Consider the following 17,837-nt stretch of genomic DNA (forward strand, 5'->3'; position numbering starts at 1 on the left):
GAGGGAACATTTTAAATCACACCAAAGAGATTCAAACAGCAAAATCTGGAGTATGGGAAACTATAGGGGAAAAAATGTCAACATTTCTTCAACAAATAATTTGTGAAGGGTAGAAGTATATTTATTAAATTATACTTGCAAGACTTTGCAACCAAATCAATAAAAAGAAATCACTTGAATCATAGTTTAGTTTTAAAAATAAACTAATTTTTTAGCCAGGCGCGGTGGCTCATGTCTGTAATCCCAGCACTTTGGGAGGCCAAGGTGGGTGGATCACCTGAGGTCAGGAGTTCGAGACCAGCCTGACCAACATAGTGAAACCCCATCTCTACTAAAAAATACAATAAAATTAGCTGGGTACGGTGGCACATGCCTGTAATCCCAGCTACTTGGGAGGCTGAGGCAGGAGAATTGCTTGAATCAGGAGGCAGAGGTTGCAGTGAGCCGAGATCACACCATTGCACTACAGCCTGGGCAACAAGAGTGAAACTCCATCTCAAAAAAATAACATAAAATAATTTTTTAAATTTATGAGACAACTGGGAAAATGTGGAAAATCATTCTATATTTGATGATATTGAGGAATTATGGTTACTTGCTTAGATATAATAGGAGTGTTGTGGTTGCATTGTTTTTTAAACACTCCTTATCTCTTAGAGATATATACTGAAATAGTAATGATGAAAAGTATGATATCAGAAATTTTCTTACTAGTAATTCAGTTTGAGTTAAGGAAAGTGGGTGAGGAGAATATATCTAACAATATTGGCCATGATAATTATCAAAGCAGAGTGATGGGTTCTTGGGGGCTCATCATACTATTATATTTTTACATATGTTTGAAACTTATAAAAATTAACCTTAACCCCCACCTCACAGCACATAAATGAATAATTAAATCTGTGTCACAGACCTAAATGTGAAAGCTAAAACTATAAAGATCCTAGAAGAAAACGTAGAGAGTATTTTCATGACCTTGGAGTAGGCAAAAGTGTTTTAGTTAAGACACAAAAGTCACTTTCTTTCTCACACAAAAAATAACAAATCGAACTTCATAAAAACTAAAAACATATGCTTTTCAAAAAAAATAAAAATAAAACCAAAATGAGATGCCATTACACACCCACCAGAATGGCCAAATTTTAAAAAAAGATTGGCCACAAAAAGTAATCAAGGAGATAGAGTAATTTGAACCTTCATGCATTGTGAGTGGAACTCTACAATTTTAAGCCAATTTTAGAAATTGGTCTAACAATTATCATAAACATAAACATATATCTACCAAGCAATTCCACTCTTAGGTATACGCTTAAAATAAACATGTACAAATATTCACAAAAAGTTTTGTAATGTAATACTCATAAGAGCTTTATTTATAATAGCTGAAACTTTAAATAACCCAGATGTCCAGCTACAGAAGAATAGACAAAGAAGAAATTGTTTTTGTTGTGCAGTAGTGCTAGCGACTTCAAGGTTCGGTCCTCGGACCGGGCAGCCACCACTGGTGCTGAGCTGCTCGGAAGCCCCTGTCTGCAAGCTTGTTGAAGCTTGAACCCATTGTCACCCCTCTGACTCACCAGCAAACAAAAACAAACAAACAAAAAATGGTTGAAGTAGATCGCCCAGGAAAGCTCTTCATTTGTGGGCTTAATTCGGAAACAAGTGAGAAAAGTCTTGAAGTAGTATTTGGCAAATATGGACGAATAGTGGAAGTACTCTTGATGAAACGAACAGATAAAGAGGATTTGCTTTTGTCACCTTTGGTAGCCCAGGAGACGATAAGGATGCAGCCAGAGACAGGTATGGAAAGTCACTAGATGGAAAAGGTATCAAGGTGGAACAAACCACCAAACCATCATTTGAAAGTGGTAGACGTGGACCCCTACACCTCCAAGAACTAGAGGCCCTCCAAGAGGTCTTAGAGGTGGAAGAGGAGGAAGTGGAGGAACCAGGAGACCTCCCTCACGGGGAGGACACATGGATGATGTTGGATAGTCCATGAATTTTAACATGAGTTCTTCCAGGGGATTACTCCCAGTAAAAAGAGGACCCCCATTAAGAAGTGGGGGTCCTCCTCCTAAGAGATCTGCACTTTCAGGACCAATTTGCAGCAGTAGTGGAATGGGAGGAAGAGCTCCTGTATCACGTGGAAGAGATAGTTAAGGAGGTCCACCTCGAAGGGAACTGCTGCCCTCTCACAGAGATATTTATTTGTCCCTAAGAGATGATGTGTATTCTACTAAAGACAGCTGTTCCAGCAAAGATTACCCAAGTTCTCGTGATACAAGAGATTATACACCACCACCACAAGATTATACTTACTGTGACTATGGTCATTCCAGTTCATGTGATGACTATCCATCAAGAGGCTATGGCAAGAGAGAGGGATATGGTCGTGATCGTGACTATTCAGATCATCCAAATGGAAGTTCCTACAGAGATTCATATGAGAGTTATGGTAACTCAAGTAGTGCTGGACCTACACGAGGGCCCCTGCCAGCTTACGGTGGAAGCAGTCGCTATGATGATTACAGCAGCTCACGTGATGGATATGGTGGAAGTCAGACAGTTACTCAGCAGCTGAAGTGATCTCTACTCAAGTGGTCGTGATCGGGTTGGCAGACAAGAAAGAGGGCTTCCTCCTTCTAGGGAAAGGGGGTACCCTCCTCCAAGTGATTCCTACAGCAGTTCAAGCCACAGAGCACCAAGGTGGTGGCCATGGAGGAAGCCAGTCTGATAGAGGGGGAGGCAGAAGCAGATACTAGAAACAAACAAAACTTTGGAACAAAATCCCAGTTCAAAGAAACAAACAAAAAGTAGAAACTATTCTGTCATAACTACCCAAGGACTACTAAAAGGAAAAATTGTGTTACCTTTTTTAAATTCCCTGTTAAGTTTCCTTCCATAATTTTTATGTTCTTGTGAGGAAAAAAGTAAAACATTGTTTAATTTTATTTGACTTTATGACATTGCTTTTCAACAAGCAAATGTTAAATGTGTTAAGACTTGTTGTACTAGTGTTGTAACTTTCCAAGTAAAAGTGTCCCTAAAGGCCACTTCTTATCGGATTTTTCCCAGTAAACGAGGCAAGCAATTCTTAAGATCTCCACAAAACATCTAGCCATCTAAAATATGGAGAGATGAATCGTTCTGCCCATACAAACAAGCTAGCTATTAGATGGTGGTTGGGGTATGCTGCTTATAATATATGATATATATTTCCAACTGAAATCTCAATGTTCTCAATATAAAAAACCTGAAATCAGGTGCCTATTACGGAAAGTGCTGTTCACCCAGTAAACCCAAAAAAGCAAATGGATAATGCTGGCCATTTTACCTTTCTGACATTTCCTTGGGTATCTGCAAGAACCTCCCCTTTTGCCTCCCCCAAATAAGATCTTTTAAGTGTGTGTTAAACAGCTACGGAATACTAAAAAAAAGTTTGGCAAACCAAAAAGGAAGAAGAAGAGGAAGAGGAAGCAGAAGCAGAAGCAGAAGAAGAAGGAGGAGGAGGAGGAGAAGGAGGAGGAGGAGGAGGAGGAGAAGGAGGAGAAGGAGGAGGAGGAGGAGGAAATTGTTTTGTGTTTATACAATGAATTATACCTACTCAATAATATGAACTACTAACAAGTGAAAACAAGAATGGATCTCAAAACTGTTGTTGAGCAAAATAAACTAGAAACAAAAGTGCATTTTGTATAATTCCATTTATGTGAAGTTCAATAACAGGCAAAACAGATCTATAGTAATAGAAATCAATATAGTGGTTACGTCTGGAAAGGGGTGGCATCACCCAGAAAGAGACATAAGGAAACTTTCTGGAGTCATGAAAATGTTCTAATCTTTTTCTGGATGATGGTCACGTAAGTTTTTATCTATGTAAAAAAATGTACTGATCTATTCCCTTCAGATTGTGCGTTTTACTGACTGTAATGCGTAACTCCATAAAGCAATATTGTAAGAACATAAGAGACAAAAACAGAGACATAAATTACTGACAGCATGATAGACTATGTACTTTAAGAAATATCTAGATGCTGAATAAACTACAACAATTACACATTTAAATGCAAGTCATGGCAGAAAGGAGAACGTAAAAATACAGAGAGAATTGAATAACTGTGTGTAAGTAGCAGGAATGTACAAGAAGGAGGCTAGAAGCTAGGAGGTTAGGGGGAAAGTTGAAGAGAAATGATGCCAGAAAGCATGACGGTGAGCTGGAAAATACTTCTAGCCAGAAATCCATAGAGCAAGAAATGGTCCGTTGATATTTACATCAATGAAAGCTGTCAGTTGTTACACGCACATGCTGTAACCCCTTTTGTTACACAAACCTTTATGAAAGTATGCCAGACATAACTTTTCTTAATGATGCTTTGAGGGAAATTAAAGGGAAAACTAAATATGTAGCACACCTAGGATGATATAGGCAAGAAGGAAGGAAAGCAACCATAAGGTCTGTGTGATAGTAGGGAAAGAAGAAAACAACCATCCATCTTATACCATCTGAGGACACAGCCAAAAGGCACCATTTATTAATGAAAAGGCTGGGTCCTGACCAGTCACTGGATTTTTCAGTCACTAGTACTGTGTGAAATAAATTTTTGTTGTTTATTAGCTACTCAGTCTATGCATTTTGTTACAGCAGCCCAAAGACAGGAGGCTTCCACCCAAGTAGAGTGAGAAGTAATACATGCTAAGAAAGGTTGGTGTCATTGATGGAAGACTGGTTACATGTGGGGAGATTGATCAAATAAGTAAATATATTAAGTATATTGAGAGCTGGTTCCTCATTGTTAGAAAAGAGAATTATAATTATGAAAAGGAATAAAACTAGCAGGAACCCTGTGATACTGGACTGAAATTGGAAGCATCATGGTTTTCAATATATAGTGATAGATGTAGAAATAAATATATATGTATAATTATGGAAAGATATATATCATTCCTAACTCTATCCCCTGAGAGGGTCTGAGATCAGCAACACTTCACTAGCTATGAGTACAATTTGTACCAATGTGTGGTTTCTAAAATACCACTCTCTAGTGAAAGAAACCAGGGCTCCTTGGAGAAATGGCTGATTTCAGGGCTGGGGTGGAGAAATTACAAGATAAGCCTAGAATATCTTGTGCTAAAAGACACAGGAGGACTCAGAGAACGATGGGACCACGTCAAAAGGACAGAGAATTCAGCTTAAAGGGGTTCCTACTGACCAAATCAAAGAAAATTTGAGCAGCAAAATAAAAATAGTAACAAAGTATAATCCACTGAATAAAATAAATAAATGAATAAATGAGAAGTTCAAAGGGAAACACATTATTTACATATTTTCAAAGTCCCTACCCATAAAATACTTATTTATTACAAAGTTAAAAATGAGTAAATTTAACTGGACAATCCTGGCAGAGATAATCAAATGATTAAAGTAAACATCATCGGTAGCAGGACAAATTGAAATCATGCATCATTTAATAAGATGCTGTGAAAACACAGCATCATTCCTGCTAGATATGCATAACCTGAATCTAACCATGAGGAAACTTGATGCAGACCCAAACAGAAAGATATTCTACAAAATAACTGGCCAGTAATTATCAAGAGTTTCAAGGTCATGAAAATTAAGGAAAGTCTGAGAAACTGGTCCACATTGAAGAAGTGATAACAACTAAATTCGAGGCTTGATTCTGAATTATAACTTCTGGCTATAAAGCATATTATTGGAGCAACTGGGGTAACTAATGGGATCTGAGGATTGGATGGTAATAATATGCCAATATTAATTTCCTGATTTTGATGATATATTGTTGTTATGGAGAATTGTCAGAATTGGCACTAAAGTATTTGGAGGCAACGGGACATTATGTCAGCAGCTTACTCTCAAGTGTTTAAGTTTAAAAAATCTGCATATGTAACTTTTTTGGAAGTTTGCAGGTGTTTCAAACTTTTTTAATGAAGCTTTACAGTGAGCCGTAATGGCACCACTGCACTCCAGCCTGGGCTACAGAGTGAGACCTTGTCTCAAAACAAATGGTAATCATGAGGGATTATTATTTAAAAAGAAAAGAAAAGAGATATTTTAAAGATAATAATGTTAAGAGTTCAATTAAAACACAAGCCATAGAGACACAATGTTTGGCAGTCTTTCTCAGTAATGGTCTCTTGAGAAAATTAAATTCTATAAAAAATATCATGAATGACTTCTTAAAAAATTCTCATAACAATGGTATATAGCTAATACCATTTCTAGATGCAATGGTGAGATGTTAATCCATTACACACACAATGGTGTAAAGTAATGGTAACTTTACACCATTGGGTATATTTTACACAATGGATACTTCACACCATTGGATACTTTTACACAATGGATGCTTTACACCATTGGGGCATAATTCCTTTGTGGTATTCAGAATAGAAAGCTTAGGAAAGAGAAAAGGGTTAAGAAGAAAACATGGGTTCCTGGCTTGGAAACTGAAGCTGGGAGTTCTATTTACTGAAATTAGAAACACACATGTTCCCCCTCTTTTTGGTGTAGAAAGTTCTTCCACATCTAATGTACTGGTTCTTGTCCTTTCTGCCCAATCTACCTGAATGGCCCACCACCAAACTAGCTCCTCATGTCCTAAAACAAAGTTCTTATTTTTCATTCTTCTATACCGCATCTCTACCCTCAGTTGATTGGACTTTACCCTGGAGATGACAGGAAGCCAGTGTTTTGTAACCATCTCTTCAAGGTCGGGGTCTATATAGATGGACTTGTGCAATCTCACACCATAACACAGTGCCTGCCACAGAACAGGTGCTCTGTATTGAGTAAATAATTTGGAATGCATTATTTATGATAACTAAACCACTGGGGTTTTTTTAAGCAAGCAAATGACAAGATTTGTATTTACAGGGATTACTCAGGCTACAATGTACAGAATCTTCTAGAGTAGGATTTCTCAACCTCAGCACTATTGATATTTGGACTTGATAATTCTTTGTTGTGGAGGGTTGCTCTGTGCATTGTAGGATTTTTAGCAGCATCCCTGGCCTCTTCCACCAAATGCCAGCAATGTCCCACTGCCCCTAGTTGTGACAATGAAAATAGTCTCCAGTCATTGCAATGTCACCTATGAAGCAAAATTGCTCCTGGTTGAGAACTACTGTCCTAGAGGGAAAAGATGAAAGATCAGTCAGATAGAGGTCGTTTACTGGATAATGTTATAGGGGAAAGAGGGCAGTGCACTTACATTGATTGAAAATGTCTACTATGCACTGGGCACTTTACATATGTTTTCGTATTTTAAAGTGGGGTATGAGACAAGAGAACCCCACCTCCATCCCCACTGGCCCCTGAAATCCCTTCGGGGTAACCTAAGGTCAATCTCCTAAATTATTAAACCCTAAAACAAACACCATAACCTTCCCTGGCCCCATTTGAGTGCAGTGAAGTCTAATTCCCACGCCATGTCAAAGAGGAGGGTTTGACATTACTCCATGGGTATTAAGTTATTCTGGGTAGGCTTCAAAATCACTTTCCAGTCAGCTCCAAGGGGGAAACAGGCAGAGGTTCTTTGACACAAGCTGGTCAAACTCCATGACTTGGGTGACTTCTTCCTCTGCCCAAGCTCTCGGCCATCCTTGGAGAGCCTCTCCCTGGGGCCCATGCAGTGGCTGAGCCGAGAGCTGAATGCTGGCGCTGGGTCAGTTTTCCTGGTGAGGTCCAACTCAGAGGGACCAGGCAGGTGCCTCTGCATTCGCTCAGCAGTCTAACAACTCGGTCTGCTCCTCTGCTCCCACCAACGCCCGCTGGTTGCTGCTGGTATTAATAACATGAGCAGCAGGAGGCTTCGCACCAGGATCAGGGCTGTCTGGATAATTAGCCAGTGGCCTAGGACCAGTGAGTAAATTACTCTGTGACCTGAGAATCCAGCTGGCTACCACCATCACTCAGGCCTGCTCACTTTATTGCTCTCCCCTCCTGCTGCACTCTGTCTAGTTTACATTCAGAGCATTGATTTCATGCCTTTTTGTTTTCCATCTTAGGGTGAGAAGTAGTCACTTTGGGGAGACTGGTTCTCAGGTCAGTGGGATGGCTGTAGTGACATGGGAAAGAGGAATATTGGAGTTTTTGTTTTGTGCAATCATTTAGTGAGTCCCAGCATGTCAGCACCTGCTCTCTGTGGCATTCCCAAATGCATTTCAATCTTTTTTATCAGAGTTGTGATGTTCTCTAATAAACTGCATATATATATTTGCATATTGGAGAAGGAAAGGGTAGAGAAAAAACTCTCATGTCACTCCCAACTTACACACTCCATGCCAAGATTATCAAATGGGAAAGTGCATTCAAGTTAATTTTCCCAAATGCTGTGGTCTTCTTGGAGCATTTGCACAAACTATTTCCTTTGCCTAGAGCACTATTTGTTCTCCCTTTTACCCCACTTTCACTCACCTTTCAAGTCTTTCTTTAGACATTACTCTCCCCAGGAAGCTTTTCCTAACCCATTTGGTTGCTCACTCCTCTGGGCTCCCAAAGCATCCTATTCCATATTACATGACTAATCCCAGTTTGTTGCAATTACCTGTTTTCTTGTCTGTTACGTCTTTCAGATCATGAGCTTGGTGAGAACAAGAACCAGGCCACATCTGTACCAGGCCCCCATTTAAGTAGCCAATGAAAATTAATAAACTGACATAGAAAGATATCAATAAATTCTACTTTCCAGGCAGACCTGATTCCCAGCTTTAACCCAGCCAAGGCACCCACTTAGACACCCAGCAGCGTTCTCCACAGAGTTGTCACAAGCATTCTCAATGGGAAGCCTACAGCTTCAGCAGAACTTCCTTCTCATTTCATGGAATTACCAACTGCATCTCTCCCTCTTTTCAACTCACCAATTTCTATAAATGCATCTGAAGATAATTCTGTAATTCTCATTTAATGTTTACTTTCACTCCATAATTCATCTAAAAAACGCAAATATTCTGGTTTGGCTGGTTAAACTCCTTTGAAACCTTGTCTGAGACATTTACATGCCTTCAGTTTTGATTTCCTCTTGCATAGAATGAATTTGATCTTTTAAGTGCCTTCCATCCTTAAAGTTTTCTGATTCTAAAATTTGAAGTATATTTTGTAACCCTGTACCATTACAACAGTTCCCACTTTGCTGCAAAATCTTTTTGACAAACAGGATATATAAACAAAATAATTAATTAAAATAGAAATACTTTTTTTTTCACAAAGGGGCCATAAAGGAGATCATAGTCGGGCCCCTGCTTATTCCTCTAACCTGTCCCCACTCCACTGCTAACTACAAACTGCTTCCAGTTCCTCTCTGCACAAATGCTTTCCTGGCCAAAATGCTTTTACTTGTGCCATTCCCTCTGCTCAGAATGCCCTTTCTCCTCTGTGTACCTAGCAAACTTCCAATTCTGTGTTGAAACCCACCTGTGGCCACATCTTTTAGGATGTCTCTTTTAACTTGGGATAGAGCACCAAGCAATGGGGAAGAGTTTGGACTGGGAAGTCAAGCAGACCCAGGACTCTAATTTGGCCCACCAAGTGCCAGCTGTGATACTATGGGAACGTGACTTACTTGATCTGACTGAGCCTCAGCCTCCTCATCTGTGAATGGGATGATAGCAGTTCCTACCTCCTGGGGCTGTTGGGATTGAATGAGGTAACTCAAGCAAAGCATTTGGCTCACCTCCAAGCAAATAATATGCACAATATGAGTCTTAGCTATTATTATTAATTTTCCCAAGTTAGAATTAATCATTTCTAATACACATTTTTTTAGCTGCACCTTACATTTCTGCCTCCCTATAACCTTGTGACCTTCTTAGAAGTCAGAGACTGACTTACTCCTATCTGTATCTCCAGAACTGTGCATAACGCCCAGCACGTAAGTAGTCAATTACACATCTAGAAGAGTATTCTTCAAAGAACAAGATTTAGAACTTTAAAATAAAAATAAAAAGTGTGCAACATGTTATGTGATAATATTCTAGATTGGCTGGGGCACTTTTGTATTCATGTTCCCATTTTTATTTTGATTCTCACATGAATTAATATGTCAAGTATTATTATTTCTAGTTCACAAATGAGAGAGCAGAGGACCAGAAGAATTTGGTTTTGGGCCAAAGTTACAGAGGAGGTTGCAGAACTCAAACCTGTATCACTTTTATCCCCTCTTATGTTTCTCTTGCCCCCAAAGAGGAATAGCTAAACCACTCTTTTTTTTTTTTTTTTTTTTTTTTTTTGAGATGGAGTTTCACTCTTGTTGCCCAGGCTGGAGTGCAATGGCACAATCTCGGCTCACTGCAACCTCCACCTCCCAGGTTCAAGCAATTCTCCTGCCTCAGCCTCCCAAGTAGCTGGGATTATAGGCATGCACCACCATGCCCAGCTAATTTTGTAATTTTTAGTAGAAACAGGGTTTCACCATGTTGATCAGGCTGGTCACTCTTAAAACTCAGGTGTAAGATTTTAAACATCGATAAGTGATCTGACACCCAGCACCTAATGAAAGCAGGTGCCCGGAAGGGGGACCCTTCTCTGAGATGCCATGCCCAATGGTGACCACAGTCCTCGCTTCTCAGGATGCCCTGGAGATAGCATGCCATGTGCTGTACATTTAGCCCTCAGCATTCAGAGGGGACATTGCTTTCTGTCAGTGCTTCAGACTCCTTCAGCTTTTCCTGTGCTTTTGTGCAGCTGAGAAGGTGAAGCATACGGGTATCAAAAGCTGCAAACAGTCCCTACCTCTGCGGGCAGGCCTTTACTAGGAGAAAGAACGGACCAATGGCTTCCCAGAGCATTGTTCAGCCACATTAGAGAAAGGATTAAGCAGATACATTCAGCTATTCTAACAGATTTTCTTTAAGCCTTGAATACGCCTCTCACACTCACTCAGATAATCACATTAGTTTTGTCATTAAAAGATCCCTTTTATAGAAAGTACCTAAACCGCTTAAACCACCCAGAGAGGTTGCATACATTATCAAACACCAAGACAAACAAAAGGGATTTTCTGTCCCACATCTCAGTTTTCCTTTTTCCCCCCAAAATTTGGGAAATTAAGGTAGAAATGATTTTGCCAAATGGTCAGTGGCTGCACAGCAACCCTCACTCCTTCCTTCCCTGGATAGTCCCTCTGCAATCAGAACTGGGAAGACTGGAAAACAACTTCAGCATTGAGGCTGGCAGAAAACAGTTTAGAATGAGATGAAGACAGCAAGGGCAAGGAGTGGGTAGAAAGGAGTTTCTTGCCTCTCTGCCACAGGAAATTGCATTTGGAACTGAAAAAGAGTAGAAAAGCACAGGACTTGGAATCAGGCAACTACCACTTACTAGATCTGTGGTCATGGTTGGGGAGAGAAAGGAGTCACTTCATTTATCTTGCCTCATGGTCCTCATTTATAAAATTGAGACAATATGTATTTCTCCTCTCACTCAGGGTGTTTGTGGGACTAAAATGAGAAAAGGTAAGCAGAAGAGTTCTGAGGTCTATAAAGTATGATTCAAGCATTAAAGGGGAGATTTTATTTGTTTCTTTTTTAAATAGGCCTCATGATAGAAGCTACGTGTTTTGAGGTTTGTTTTGCTTTGATTTTTCACAGTAATGTGTGGTGCCTAACTACTGGCATATAATGAGTGCTTAGCAACTTTTTCTCAATGAATAGTGCTTTTACTGTCTTTCCCTCAAGTCCCCAACCATACTGCAAACTCTCATCCCTCAAATCGCAGTTTGAATGTTGCTTCTCCTTTAAAGCCTTCCTCAGAACTTTAGGAGGAGTTCATCACATCTGCATTCACACTCCCACAGCATCCTGAATGCAACACAGATTCTTAGCCCAATGTGTGTAATCATCTGACATTGTGACTGTCTTTCCCCATGAGCCTTGAGCTCCTTGAGAACACTGAGCTTTACCTTTAAACAGTTAAACTCCTTAACACTATACCTTCACAAAGTTGCCGTTGAATAAATGTTTGAGTGAATGAATTATAAGTAAACAAACAATCCAAAGAATTGGGGTTATTTGGCCTAGAAAAGAGGAAGTATCTCAAGAATCAGTCCCCAAAATTAAGTTTATTAAATTTGCAGATTAATGTCTACACTAGACATTGTGCTATTGTGCTGTTTAGAGGATAAAGTGTAAGGCTATTGAGTTAACAATCAGTTTTTCATTTCGTATGCAGGGTAAAACTTGAGGAAAGGGTCTCAAATTATGATGGGAAAAATTTAGGTTCGACTTAGTTAACATCGACACTATTGTCACTTGGGGCCAGTTAATTCTTTGTTACGGGGGAGCCGTCCTGTGCATTGTAAGATGTTCAGCATCATCCCTGGTCTGTATCAGGGATGTCGCTGGCACGCCCCCACCCCAGCTGTGACAACTAGAACCATCTCCAGCATTACCAGCTGTCCTCTAGGAGGCAAAATTGCTACAAATTGAGAACCACCGTTTTAGATCTAAAGAACAAACTCAGGTGAGGTTTCTGTGGCATCAGAAAAGGAGACGGAAGAGATGGTATATCTGAATGTAAGCTCCTTGAAGATAAAGCAGATGGGTGTTTTACTGATTTATATTTTACCTTCCATTTTGAAGGGAGGTAGATTGACCAAATGAACTGACATCATATGGTAACATATGAAATGTCTTCTGTTAACCGTAAAGGAGACTTCTGAAATAGGAATAATCTGATAGTTCTTTGATGATGAGAGGCCATTTATCAAATCATCTGGCTTCTTCCACTTCTGTAAATTTATTCAAGGACACTTACTGTACATTATCAGTGTCATGGCACTTCCTATTTTTTTTTTATTATACTTTAAGTTCTAGGGTACATGTGCACAACATGCAGTTCGTTACATATGTATACATGTGCGTGTCATGGCACTTTCTATATCTCCTTAGCACACAGCTTCATTTAGAGTTTAGTATCTTGGAGTTATTGATTGACAGTTTTTTTTTTAACCTTTCTTTCTTTAGCTATGCACCTCTACATTTTAGAAGTTACAAAACAAAGAAAAACAGTTAACACCACTCCGCCAAATGAATAGAGGAAATTTAGTAAAGATGTCAACCTCTCTGTATTGGAAGAAGCTCCTGGTTGCTTGTCTTGACCCTGCCTCCCATCGCTGAGGAGTCTAGTTCACCTCTAAGCCAAGTAGGATGAGAGTATATTTGGTGTCTGAGCTCATTTTTGAATCTACTTCATTTGTGTTACCACACATTATTCCTTCCCCCTGTTCAACTATCTACTAAGACATTTAAACTGGCCAAGAAACATCTATCTAGCAAAATTTTGGCTGAGAGTGTTCCTCCAAATAGTATAGTCTATTTCTAAATTAAACCAGATTAGCAAAAATGTGTATACCTGTAATATAGTTCCTTTGTTCACTGTAAAATCATTGTTATACTCTGGTGTTATGACTTTCGTTTATACTGAAAGATTGTACAAGTATGAATACAATGAAATCTATAAATATGTGAAGAGAGATTAGAGCTCTCACTCATACTTTTCCCATTTCTGAGGTTCTTCCAGTAAGTTCTCGCATGGGCTTCTCCAGATTAATTGGTCTGTTTTTAATCTGCTGCACAGAGTAAACTGTTTAACTGCTTTTATTTTTGTTTTCTGCTAGAAAGCTTAGAGCCAGATTTTCTTAGCCCTCATCTTCAGAAAATATGTAGACTTCTATGGCAGTATTTCCCAACAGGTGTTCAGCAGAGCACTAGTTTCTCAAATGTTGCATTTAAAGAGTTTCAGATCAAATAAATTTGAGAAATGTCACATTCTTGTTAATTCACAATGAATGAAATGTTACATGAAAAAGGGTTCTGGATCAAATAAGTTTTGGGAAAAAAAACCTTAGTTTTGGAAAGTTTTTTTATTGTTTCACAATGTTTATAGCGTATTAAAGGTTTGAGAGATTTGGTAATAAAGTTAATCTGTTTAAACTTGTTTCAACCATTGCCCATGCTCAAATACTTTTGCTCATGGTATCCCTTTTTTATGTAACACCTGCTAACATCTGGCCTTAACAGCATTCTGCAGAATCCAGTTGATAAATCCCACCTTATGGTTTCCATTCCTAGATCCATTTTACATCTCTAACCCTTGTAAATCTCTTATGTCCCACTTGTGCTGTGTTCAATGTGTATCTGGGTTTTTTTTGTTTTTTTGTGTGTGTGTGTGTTTTTTGAGATGGAGTCTTGCTCTGTCACCCAGGCTGGAGTGCAGTGGCGCGATCTAGGCTCACTGCAACCTCTGCCTCCCAGGTTCAAGCAATTCTCCTGCCTCAGCCTCCTGAGTAGCTGGGACTACAGGCGCGTGCCACCATGCCTGGTTAATTTTTTGTATTTTTAGTAGAGATGAGGCTTCACCATGTTAGCCAGAATGGTCTCGATCTCCTGACCTCGTGATCCTCCGGCCTCAGCCTCCCAAAGTGCTGGGATTACAGGCATGAGCCACCATGCTCAGCCTCAGTGTGTATCTTTAGATCATCTGAAATCCTTTCAGAACAAAGTGTGACAAAAATACATGAATAACTAATAAACATGTTGAGCTGTATGACTTTGCATTGGGATTCACTCAGGATGGTGGCAGAAATATTAAAGGGAAATATTAGGGAAAGTTATAGGGAATAGTCACGAACCTTTTTGGAAGGCCGAAAGGTTACATAGCTTCTAATAGTTGAACAGGCTGAAGGCAGCCAGTTCTTACCTTACAGCATTAGGTCATAGGGTAAATAGTAGGGACAATAGAGGCTTCCCCATTTAAGTCTGTTTACCTTACCTCCATTAACTAACCTTTGAACCAGATGGCCCTCTCCAAGGCGGTGTGGAGGTCTACCAGGAATATTGCCCCCTAATGGTATTTATTTTAAACCGCAGTACCTGAGCTTTAATCATTCGTGGAACTACTCTGTTAACCATGTTAATTATCCACAAGTGTGTGGACTCAAAGCTTCTGTTGTTAATTGTATACTAAATAAATGCCTGAAGTGCAAGCTGCTCAGGGCCGGCCACAGTAACAAACCTCTCTTGGTGTGTAGGCAGTCGGGCACTCAGCAGGACTGGCAAAACAGAATATCTGTGTGTCAGTGTACGTTTTATTCATCTGTCATTTAGGCCAGGGTCTGCAGGCAGAACCCCACAGCTAATGCCCTCTCATGAGAAGCAATACCTCAAACTTAGGCAAGTAACTTTGAGTTCCTTGTTAAAGATGTTAGCCACATTAAACAAACACAAAGAGATAAATGATCCCAAGATTGCTTTCCAGGTCTGCTGTTGGAAGATTATATCTTTCCATTCCCATTACTAAAGATAGCAAAGTTTATTGGCACCAACCCCCCACCCCACCACATCCCTTTTTTTTTTTTTTTTTTTTTTTTTAAGACAGGGTCTCTCTCTGTTGCCCAGGCTGGAGTGCAGTGGCATGATCATGGCCCACAGCAGCCTTGACCTCCCAGGTTCAAGTGATCCTCCCACTTCAGCCTCTTGGGTAGCTGGGACTACAGGCATGCACCACCATGCTCAACTAATCTTTTTAAAGAAATTTTTTGCAAGGCAATACATGATATGGCCCAGGCTGGTTTGGAACTCCTGGGCTCAAGTGATCCTCCTGCCTTGGCCTTCCAAAGTGCTGGGGTTATAGGTGTACGCTACCACACCCAGCCCCAACCCATTCTTTGACTCCTTGAATGGCTGTGTTCAATGTTCTGTTCCCACCTAACATCAAGGCAAAATTACATTCAACTACCTTGACAGAGAATTCCAGCCTGATAGAGTGGAAGAGGGAGCCCGGCACATGCAGTTCAAGTGAAGGTAAATCAGAAAGTCCAAGTTTCAGAGGTACTGAGTACTGGAGATCCCCTTTCCAAAATCCAGGGAAGCCAAGGGCACAAGGTTACATGGGCACATCAGAGCTCTGAAAGGTACATGGCTATAGAAAGAGATCAATAGAAATCTTGATCTTTCTGCCCTAAAATGTATTCATTAAATATAAATGTATGGAGGGCCTACTGAGTCCTGCCTGCCAGGACCTGTGCTAGACGCTGATCATTAGAAGGAATAAGATATAGTCCTTGTCTTCAGAGAGCTTGGTTTTCCTAAAAACAGGTTGAGAACACTAAGCAAAATATTATAACTTAGGATATGTATACCAACTTAGAGGTGGTCAGGTACTGTTTACAGTGCTAGAAAAGAAGACAGACAATCCCCACCTTGGTGGAGTTTACATTCTAGCAGACACACTAAGTGTAAGCCTGGTTCTGTGAGAGCACAGACAAGGAATTACTTCCTTTAGGAAAGCTGGGAGAAGACTTCAGAGGGAAGGTAGTCAAATTGTTCCAGGCTTTAAATGATGCACAGCAGTTTACCAGTAAAAAAAATATTGGAGGTTGGTGCTGAGAAAGGAATTTTAGACAGAAGAGCAGTATTTCAGAATTATGAGAAGTTTGGTATACCTGAAGTGCAGGGTTATTAGGAAAGTGAAGGGTGGCAGTAAAAATGGGAAATGAGTCCAGACAGGTAATTTAAGGAAAGGCTGTAGTGGGGCTCAAGTGGTGTCTTGGATCAGTCGAGTCCTATGCAGAGGAATTAGGATGTTTCAGTATTTCTTTAAAAAGTATCAGGTTAAGGACAGTACACTATGAGCTCCTGAAGTATGTTTCTCAAACATTAGCTCCTTGAGCTCATGCTCTGATTGCCATCTACTCACCATGACTCTCCAACACACACTAAGTCAAATTCCATTGACTTTCCTTACTAAATCTTTCTCCAATTTTTCCATTCTCCTCATCTCCATCTCTACCACTCTAGTCAAACCTACCTTCTTCTCTTAACTTGACAACTGTGACTGGGGTCTCCTACCTTACTTGCTTGTCCCCTACAATGCCTACTCTACTCTATAGCCAGAGTAGTCCTTTTAAATGAAAATCTGTTCGTGTCACTCCCCCGATTAAAGCCAATCAAAGGTTTTTCATCCGTATAATTCTACTTGAATGAGCATTCCCCCTGCCCATGTCTCCATATTCATCTTATGTCACATTCTCTGTGGTTGTTTGCCTTCCCATTGCAGGGGCCTTCTTTCAGTTCCTTGAATATGCTACACTCAGGGCTTTTGCACGTGTCATTTACTCCACTCCTCTTCCTAGTATAGTTCCCATTCATCGTTTAGATCACAGCTAAAATGTAACATCTCAAAAAGGCACTGCTATTCCCCCAGACTACCTTACATTGTCTAAATGCTAAACATTTAACATTTAGTGTTATGAAGAGTTGGGGCCATTAGATTAGAACATTTAGCAATTAATCTCTATTTTCCTGTTAGATTGCAATTAATGTCCTAATAACCTCAACTCTTCGTAACATTTATAATTGTACCAATTCATTGTATAACTTGACATTTCGTGTCTTTCTCCCAGCAGAACACAAACCTTATTAAATTAGGTGCTGTGTTTGCTTTTTCGCCATTGCATTTTTCAGGTTTTAGACCAATGCCTTATGCCTAGGAGATGCTCTGTGAAGAATAGAAAAAGCTGGCCAGGTGCGGTGGCTCACGCCTGTAATTCCAACACTTTGGGAGGCCGAGGCGGGCGGATCACGAGGTCAGGAAATCGAGATCATCCCTGCTAACACGGTGAAACCCCGTCTCTACTAAAAAAAAAAAACAAAAAACAAAAAATTAGCCGGGTGTGGTGGTGGGCACCTGTAGTCCCAGCTACTCCGGGGGCTGAGGCAGGAGAATGGCGTGAACCTGGGAGGCGGAGCTTGCAGTGAGCCGAGATCGCGCCACTGCACTCCAGCCTGGGCAACAGAGCGAGAATCCGTCTCCAAAA

General features: G+C 40.2%; 1 long non-coding RNA gene and 1 pseudogene across 1 annotated transcript in view; both read left to right on the forward strand.

Moving 5' to 3' along the window:
- Positions 1-13,950, forward strand: part of LOC107967179 (uncharacterized) — a 35,260-nt gene extending 21,310 nt beyond the window's left edge. The window contains exon 3 of the long non-coding RNA XR_001707470.4: positions 12,985-13,950. This is a non-coding gene — a long non-coding RNA (uncharacterized LOC107967179). The remainder of the gene's footprint in view (positions 1-12,984) is intronic.
- Positions 1,605-2,933, forward strand: LOC466725 (RNA-binding motif protein, X chromosome-like; annotated as a pseudogene).
- Positions 13,951-17,837: the final 3,887 nt, after the last annotated feature.

This window comes from Pan troglodytes, chromosome 9 (assembly GCF_028858775.2).
Source record: "Pan troglodytes isolate AG18354 chromosome 9, NHGRI_mPanTro3-v2.0_pri, whole genome shotgun sequence".
Classification (NCBI taxonomy): domain Eukaryota; kingdom Metazoa; phylum Chordata; class Mammalia; order Primates; family Hominidae; genus Pan; species Pan troglodytes.